Source organism: Piliocolobus tephrosceles, chromosome 1 (assembly GCF_002776525.5).
Source record: "Piliocolobus tephrosceles isolate RC106 chromosome 1, ASM277652v3, whole genome shotgun sequence".
Classification (NCBI taxonomy): Eukaryota; Metazoa; Chordata; class Mammalia; order Primates; family Cercopithecidae; genus Piliocolobus; species Piliocolobus tephrosceles.
The window spans coordinates 12,238,953-12,247,795 of record NC_045434.1 but is presented as its reverse complement, the minus strand read 5'-3'; the positions used below and the strand labels follow the sequence as shown (position 1 = coordinate 12,247,795).

Below are 8,843 nucleotides of genomic sequence, written 5' to 3'. Positions count from 1 at the left end.
AAGAACAGTGATGCTACTTACTGGTAACCCGTCTATAGGAAACCAAACTTCCAGTCCTTTTTCTACCACCAAGTGACTTGAGTCAGTTCATCTAACCTTTCTTTTTAGATATCCTCATCTGTAAAGTGAGTGCGATAATTCTTGCCTTCCCTAAGCCTTATAAAGCTGATGTACAAGTAAAGTGAAATAACAGCATTTGGTGGTGCTGACTCCCTGCTATTTTCAGGTACTTTTCATTTCAAGGCTCATCCAAGCTTCATTGGAGGATCCAACTTCATAACAAAAGAACAAGACTATAAATGGAACCATATTTTGGATTGTGAATTGCAAAAATAAATCCAGATGACAAAACCTTAACGTCCACAAAGGCAAGGACCGGGTCTGTTTGGTCACAACTGAATGCCCAGCCCCAGGTCAGGAGACTAACATATAAGTAGTCAGTCTATAGATATTTGTCAAATGGACATGCAGATTGGCCTTCATGGTTATCTCTATGGGGAAACTAGCTCTGAGAAAGTAACCCATACTTAGGGTATGAATGCAGTGCTCAATATTCTTTTTTTGTTTTTTTTTGAGACAGAGTCTTGCACTGTCCCTCGGACTGGAGTACAATAGCATGAGCTCAGCTCACTGCAACCTCCGCCTCCTGGGTTCATGTGATTCTCCTGCCTCAGCCTCCTGAGTAGCTAGGATTACAGGTGACACCACCACACCTGGCTAATTTTTTGTATTTTTAGTACAGATGGATTTTCACCATGTTGGCCAGACTGGTCTTGAACTCCTAACCTCGTGATCCGCCTGCTTCGGCCTCACAAAGTGCTGGGATTACAGGCATGAGCCACCCCACATGGCCGGAAAGTTGTTTGTTCTTTTCCTTTTGGTTTTATTTTTTGGGCGCCATCTCAGCTCACTGCAACCTCTGCCTCCCACGTTCAAGCGATTCTCCTGATCCAGCCTCCCGAGTAGGTGGGACTACAGGCACACACCACCATGCCCAACTAATTTTTGTATTTTTAGTAGAGATGGGGTTTCACCATGTTGGCCAGGATGGTCTTCATTTCTTGACCTTGTGATCTGCCTGACTCGGCCTCCCAAAATGTTGGAATTACAGGCATGAGCCACTGTACCTGCACAGTGCTCAATATTCTACCGGATGTAGAAGGCAGCCAGACAGGGAGGGATTCAGAAAGTATATACTAATGGCTCTCTACTTGCGTGCTTAAGCAATATTCTATGTTGTCTTTGAAGTCTACATATCCATAAATGTGGATATGAATGTTGGTAGAGATTATTCAAAACAGCAATATGTTATTTGATTTGTTATATAGAGTTAAGGAAATCGTTGGCTCTTCAAATGTTGCAGGTAGGTAGTTCGCAGACAGCATTAGGAGTAATGCCAGTTAAAGTGTTTGCTGGATGCACTGTGGTCTTTGTTGGTGTGTTTGTAGTGAGAACAGCTCCCTAGAAGACTCAGACCCAAGTCACCTTGGTTATAAGTTCCTTTGATAGACCACAGTTCTTGGTTCATTCAGTTCTGGTTATAGGTCCTCAAGACTATTCTACCTCTTTAATGGATTATATAGCTACATCATAAAAGATGGGCTGAATGAACCTCCTTATAATGATTTAAAATTTTTCATTTCTGGGTCATTTTGTAAAAAGTGCTTTCCCTCTCTCAGGAGCCAGACACAAATATGTAGTACCCTTGAAGCAAATATTCCCTCCACCTGAGAAGAAAAGGGAAAAACGGGAATAAGGAAAAGGAGTGATTACACTTCATAATTTGAACAAAATCTGATCCTGGCATTGATAGTTCTGAACTGAGCCTCACCAGAAAGCCTGGGAACTCTACTACCCACTGCTGTCTTGAATGCAGGCTTATAAACAGCTAGACTTTATAATGGCTTACAACAATTTATGCAACCAAAAATTACAGTAATTTAAAATAGAGGACGGGTGCAGTGGCTCACACCTGTAATCTCAGCACTTTGGAAGGCCGAGGCGGGCGGATCACTTGAGGTCAGGAGTTCAAGACCAGGCTGGCCAATGTGGCGAAACCTCATCTGTACAAAAAATACAAAAATTAGCTGGGCATCGTGGCGCATGCCTGTATTCCCAGCTACTCAAGAGGCTGAGGCAGGAGAATCGCTTGAACCTGGGAGCTGGAGGTTGCAGTGAACCCAGATCATGCCACTGCACTCCAGCCTGGGTGATAGAGTGAGTCTTCATCTCAATAAATAAATAAATAAATAAATAAATAATAAAATAGGGATACTGTACCACAAAAACCCTGTTAGTTTGAAGCCTTCTGTTCCCTCATCATTTACTCTTATTTTTCATAAGTTCATCTATGAGGTTTAGAAATTTCATATTTGTCTTTTTTTCCTAACCAATATTTGCGGAGGGTAAACAAATTTTCACCCACAAAGAAGTTCAATTTTAAAATGGAACCAGTGTTAAAAAACACTGGTTCCATTTTAAAATTGCAATTGTTGCCCAGATAAGAACTAATTTAATAATTATATTGGACCAATGTTCTTTATTTGTTGAAGTAGCTCGTGTTATTTACACAGCTTTAAGAGAATTTGTTTTATATAAGAAGAATGGATTATCATTTTATTGTTAGTTTAAGTTGCAGTATGACCTTCAGTTCCTGGCAACACAGAAATTACTTTTTAGTGCCTCATTTTCCAAATAAATACATCCAAATAATTTCACATTTAGAACACAATTTCAGGCTGGGCACGGTGGCTCATACCTGTAATCCCAGCACTTTGGGAGGCCAAGGTAGGTGGATCATTTGAGGTTCAAGACCAGCCTGGTCACCATGGTGAAAATCTGTCTCTACTAAAAATACAAAAAATTAGCTGGGTGTGGTGGCACGTGCCTGTAGTCCCAGTTATTCAGGAGGCTGAGGCAGGAGAGTCACATGAACCCGGGAGGTGGGGGTTGCAGTGAGCCGAGATCATGCCACTGCACTCCAGCCTGGGCAACAGAGCAAGACTCTGTCTCAAAACAAAAACAAAAACAAAAACCCATAATTTTAAAATCACTACTCCTTTTTATATAGCATTTCTCAAAATCACACAGGCACATAAATATGCACCATGGATACATTATAGTTCCCATGTGTACATGGATACATGTGGTTTCTTTGATATTCCTAGAAAAGATTCTCTCTAATGGAAATACTAGATCCTTTTGTAAATCATAAGCATGATAATTGAGGTTTCACACACATGTATGAAATGTGCCTCCCTCAAACTGATAGGGACAGGAGGCAGGGAAATTCTGGGCAGAAGAGAGTGGGTCCCCGGCAAGAGTCCCACCCTCAAGCCTGGAACCGCAGCCCAAAGTGAGAACTGACATCCCTGTTTGCCCACTCAAATGTTGCCTTCTCCAAAACCCCCATGGCCCGTTCTACCCCTAATTCTGTGCCTATAAGAACACTAGACTCTACAGGCAGAGAAGAGGAGAAGCAGCTGGATGTCGGAGATTACAGCTGAACATCAGAGAGTCCCTGACCCCTTTGTGAGCAGGAACTGGAGTGCAGCTGCTGGAACTAGCTGGCTGACTTCAGAGGGACAGCTTGACCGCGTAGCTCTGGAGAGGAGTCTAGCCAAGGGCGGCCAGACTCTGGGGAAAGATTACCTTCCTGCTCCATCCCCTTTTCAGCTCCTCTTCCTGCTGAGAGCTGTTTTCATCGATAATAAAATCCCCTGCATTTACCATCTCCAACTTGTTTGTGTGACCTCATACCTTCTGGATGCTGGACAAGAACTCGGTACGGGTGTGAAAGGCTGTCACACTGACCCTCCACTGAGCTGTTAACACTTAAGCTGTCTGTGGAGGGCAAGGCTAAAAGAGCACTGACTGTAACACTCCTTCGGGGCTTCAGGGGTTGTGGGCACACCCCTAGAGGCTGCCATGGGGGTGGTATAAAGTTCATTCCTGCCAGCGCCCAAAAGCAGTCACCCTGGCTCCTGCACCTGCTCACTTGCATGCTCCCTCCTGGGAGAGGTCGAGTGCAGTGGGTTCAAGTGAGTGCAGTTCACTCCTGCCTGCGTGGAAGCAGCCAGCTAGTTCCAGCAGCTGCACTCCAGTTCCTGCTCACGAAGGGGTCAGGGAAACTTCTTGATTCAAAACTTTGTTACTACATCAGCACATTACCCACCTGATTAAAATATATATATACTGAAGAAAACATGATAAGAATTTAATGTTAATCTGTTGGAAACATTCTTTCCGCTTTCATGCCCATTTTTACACCTGTGGAAACAGAGGTGGGAGGAAACATCGCAGGAGGAGGCCCTGGGACAACAGCCAAGCCAATTAGTTGGGGAACTGAAGCAAAGGTAGTCCCGGCACCTGGGTTCTTCCCTCTCTTCTGGGCCTGGAGTGAGAAGTGGGAGGGGATCTACCTCTAGGCTGGAGTTGTAAGGGTGGGCAGCACATTCTGCTTCCCCCTCATTCCAACCAGAAATTGGCCAGGACATAAGTCTCTGTTGCCTCTGTAGACTCTCACCACCACTCTCCCAAGAAGGTGTACAAATAAGTGCAACAGACACTCTATACAGACTCTGATCCCGAAAGAAAAGCCCATGGTCTAAACTTACTGAATACCTGGGGCAAGCCGACACTAGAGAACAGAAAATAAAGGGAATTTCTTACTCAGGAGAAAACAGAGTTAATAGAGCAAACAAGGCAGGGCTTTATATATTTAAAAAGTATATAGTCTCCAAATTTAAGAGAAGGCATTACTTACATGAAAGGCTATTATATATTTTTAAAACATTTAGGGATCTTGGAAATGAAATGCCTAATTGTTCAAAAATCATTTTCAGCCAACAACAGATGAATAGGTCAACTAAATGTGATATTGACATACAACAGAATATTTTTCAGCCTTAAAAAGGAAAGATTTTCTTTTTCTTCTTCTTCTTCTTTTTTTTTTTTTTTTTTTTGAGACACGGTCTTACTCAAAAGCTTACCCAGGCTAGAGTGCAGTGGTACTGCAACTCCCAGGTAATTTTTAAAAATTTTTTTGTAGAGACAGGATTGTTGTATTTCCCAGGCTGGTCTCCAACTCCTGGGCTCAAGTAATCCTCCTGCCTTGGCCTCCCAAAGTGCTGGGATTACAGGCGAGCCACTGCACCTGGCCAAGGAAAGAGATTCCGAAGTATGCCACAACATGGATAAACCTGGAGGACATTATGCTAAGTTAAATAAGGCGGACACAAAGGGATAAATATTGTATGATTCCACTTATATGAGGTACCTAGAATAGGCAAATACATAGAGACAGAAAGTGTAACAAAGATCAGCTGTGGCTGGAAAGAGAAAGGAATGGAGAGTTACTGTTTTGGGTGTAGAGTTTCTGTTTGAGACGATAAAAGGTTCTGGGAATGAATAGTGGTGATGGTTGCACAATAGTATGAATGTACTTAATGCCACTGTATTGTACACTTAAAATAGTTAAAATGATACATTTTATGTTATGCATATTTTACCACAATTTAAAAAAAATCACTTTGGGGCCGGGCATGGTGGTTCACACCTGTAATCCTCGTACCTTGGGAGGATGAGACAGGAAGATCCCTTGAGGCCAGGAGTTCAAGACCATCCTGGGCAAATAGTAAGACCCCATTTCTATTAAAAAAAAAAAAAAAAGAAGAAGAAGAAGAAGAAAGGAGGAGGAGGAGGAGAAGAAAGGAGAAAAACCACTTTGTTTTACACAGAAGAATGAGAATAGCAGCTGAAGAATTTCACCCCAAAGTTAAGAGGCAGAGTGGATACAACTAAAAGTTCTAATATTGGGGTTCATGCATTTCATTGACTTCATTGTCCTCATGCCTCATCAACTTCTACCCCAGAGAAATTACCTTAAGGGGCCTAACTCAGTCCTACCCCCATCCCAACTTCCACCCAGCAATAGGTTCCAGCCAGCAGCACTGGGCCTGCTGGGTGCCTGGTCTGGAGCCTGGGCTTGTGGCTTGGCCAAGACATGTGCCTCCAAGGAGCACTCTGAGAAGCCCAGACCCAACAGCAGCCCCTCTGCACCCCCTTTCGTCTCCAGCAAGGTGCCTCCCTAGATGTGAACATCTGCATGGCTCACTGTCCCCATCTAGAGTACAGGTCTCAGAAAATTAATCGATTACTCCAAAGCACATGAAAAACCCCCCTCCAAATGCTAGTAGCCCTCAGCAAAGGCCCCAAAGCTCAATGCCCTCACTTTCTCCTTCATGCCTAAACCTGCTCCTTTGCCCTGGGCCAGGGCCCTGCAGTGGCTTGTCTTGCATTGCGGTGTTTGGAGTCTTGTCTTGGGTCTCCAGGTCCCCCAGTGGAGTATGCAATGTAGCAACCAGAGGAAGCAGCCCTGGGTAGTAAGCAGGGGCATGAGCTTAGCCTCCAGGGGAGCCCATGACCTTGGGGCTCGAAAAAGGTGAGAACCAAGCAGCCTTTAAAGCAAAGCAAGAGGGAGAGGCAGGCTGAATGTGACTCTCCCCTCAGCCTGCGAAAGCAGTCACAGCGTACTCACCCAAACGTGCCCAGATTTACCTGTCCACACAGTCTGACTGCCCCACTGAAACCCTAGTTACCGCCTGTTGTTAATGGACTCCAGAGGCCTGAGTGAACCTGCTTCATAAGAAGCCTAGTCCCGGCCAGGCGCAGTGGCTCAAGCCTGTAATCCCAGCACTTTGGGAGGCCGAGACGGGTGGATCACGAGGTCGGGAGATCGAGACCATCCTGGCTAACCTGGTGAAACCCCGTCTCTACTAAAAAATACCAAAAACTAGCCGGGCGAGGTGGCGGGCGCCTGTAGTCCCAGCTACTCGGGAGGCTGAGGCAGGAGAATGGCGTAAACCTGGGAGGCGGAGCTTGCAGTGAGCTGAGATGGGGCCACTGCACTCCAGGCTGGGCGACAGAGCGAGACTCCGTCTCAAAAAAAAAAAAAAGAAGAGGCCTAGTCCCAGGCCTGGTTAAACCTAGCAAGCGCAGGTTGTCCACAGCTTTTACTGCTTTGAACTGATGGGAGAGAAGTACCTTTCTGTATCAACCCAATAAAGCAATCCTTTTATTCCATTTTCCTGCTTTATCTATTAAATGCAATTGTGCAGTTGAAGGTGCACTGTGCGAGCAGTCATCTCAGTAAGAGCTGATGTCTGAGTGCTTCCTCTCTGCCAGGCTTGATGCCGAAGGCTTTCCATGGATCACATCCTCAGAGCAACAGTGTGATGAAGCAAGGGCTGCTCTCCTTTTTATTTTAGGCATGAGAAAACTGAAGCTTAGAAATAGTTCATAATACCCTAAACTAACAGAGGTAACAACAGGCAATGTAGGATTTGGCTCCATAGAATTTGATTCCAGGGACTGGGGCCCATCCAGTGATGTATATGGGCTTGGAGTCTAGTTTTCATTCTGTTGCTAGCTCACTGGGTGACATTGTGCTAGTCATTCATCTGTCACGGCCTTGGTTTCCTTATCTGTAAATAAATTATCACATTAAGCCGCTTTTAGCCGAGGTTTTATGACTATTATTGAGTACCTGCTGTTTAGAAGGCCTTTGCTGATAGAGAGATGTCGAACTGCTGTAAGTGTTTTGGGGTGAACTTTTTGCTGTACATTAATTTTGCAAGGCTATTTAGCTCAGGAGGCCGCTTTCAGTCTCTAGGCTTTACTGACTTGTTTATTATCCAGTCTTGAATTTATTCTATCACATCCCCAAACAAGCACCAAGTGAAAAGCTTTTCATTTTCTCCACTAAAAGAACAAAACTTTTTATTAACATTTGGAATCCACTGTCTCTGGAGAGACTTTTCCCCCTGCCATCTGGGTTATAGGACCTATACCAGCTTTGCCTTATTAATGTTCATCTATTGACTTGAACCTGCTTTCCTCTTTAGAGAATCAGTCTTGATCATTTAGAAGGCTATTGACCTAGAATTACCTCCACTGATTTCTATAATACACTGGATTCAGATGCAACCAGGATTTGCAGCGAAACACAGTTATATATAAACTTATATTGAACTTACAAGTTACATTGAACAGGCTGGGTGCAGTGGCTCACTCTTGTAATCCCAGCACTTTCAGAGGCCAAGGCAGGCGGATCATTTGAGGCCAGGAGTTCAAAACCAGTCTGGCCAGCATGGTGAAAACCCATCTCTACCAAAAACACAAAAATTAGTCGGGCGTCATGGTAGGTGCCTGTAGTGCCAGCTACTCAGGAGGCTGAGGCAGGAGAATTGCTTGAGCCCAGGAGGTGGAGGTTGCAGTGAGCAGAGATTGTGCCATTGCACTCTAGCCTAGGCGACAGAGTGTGATTCCATCTCAAAAAAAAAAAAAAAATAGTTATGTTGAACAATCAGACAAACCTAACATAGAACAATCAGATAAACCTAACATCATATAGGAACATTTTGGGTGGAGTGAAAGGATCAGAGTACTATAATACTATGATTAGAATTAGACAAACTGGAGTTCAAATGTCAGCACCTACTTTTTTTTTTTTTTTTTTAGTTAATGTGACTTTAGATAAGCCAATTGGCTTCTCTAAGCGCTACTTTCTTCAGCTCTTCAAAGTAATATTTTCCCCATAATAACAAACAACTATATGGTGCTCTGTTCTTTTTTTTTTTTTTTTTTTTTGAGACGGAGTCTCGCTCTGTCGCCCAGGCTGGAGTGCAGTGGCGCAATCTCGGCTCACTGCAAGCTCTGCCCTCCCGGGTTTACACCATTCTCCTGCCTCAGCCTCCCGAGTAGCTGGGACTACAGGCGCCCGCCATCTCGCCCGGCTAGTTTTTTGTATTTTTCAGTAGAGACGGGGTTTCACCGTGTTAGCC

The 8,843-nt window shown here is 44.3% G+C and overlaps 1 pseudogene; it reads left to right on the top strand.

Annotated features, from left to right (window-relative positions):
- Window positions 1-3,195: 3,195 nt before the first annotated feature.
- LOC111545342 lies at window positions 3,196-3,267 on the top strand (annotated as a pseudogene).
- Window positions 3,268-8,843: the final 5,576 nt, after the last annotated feature.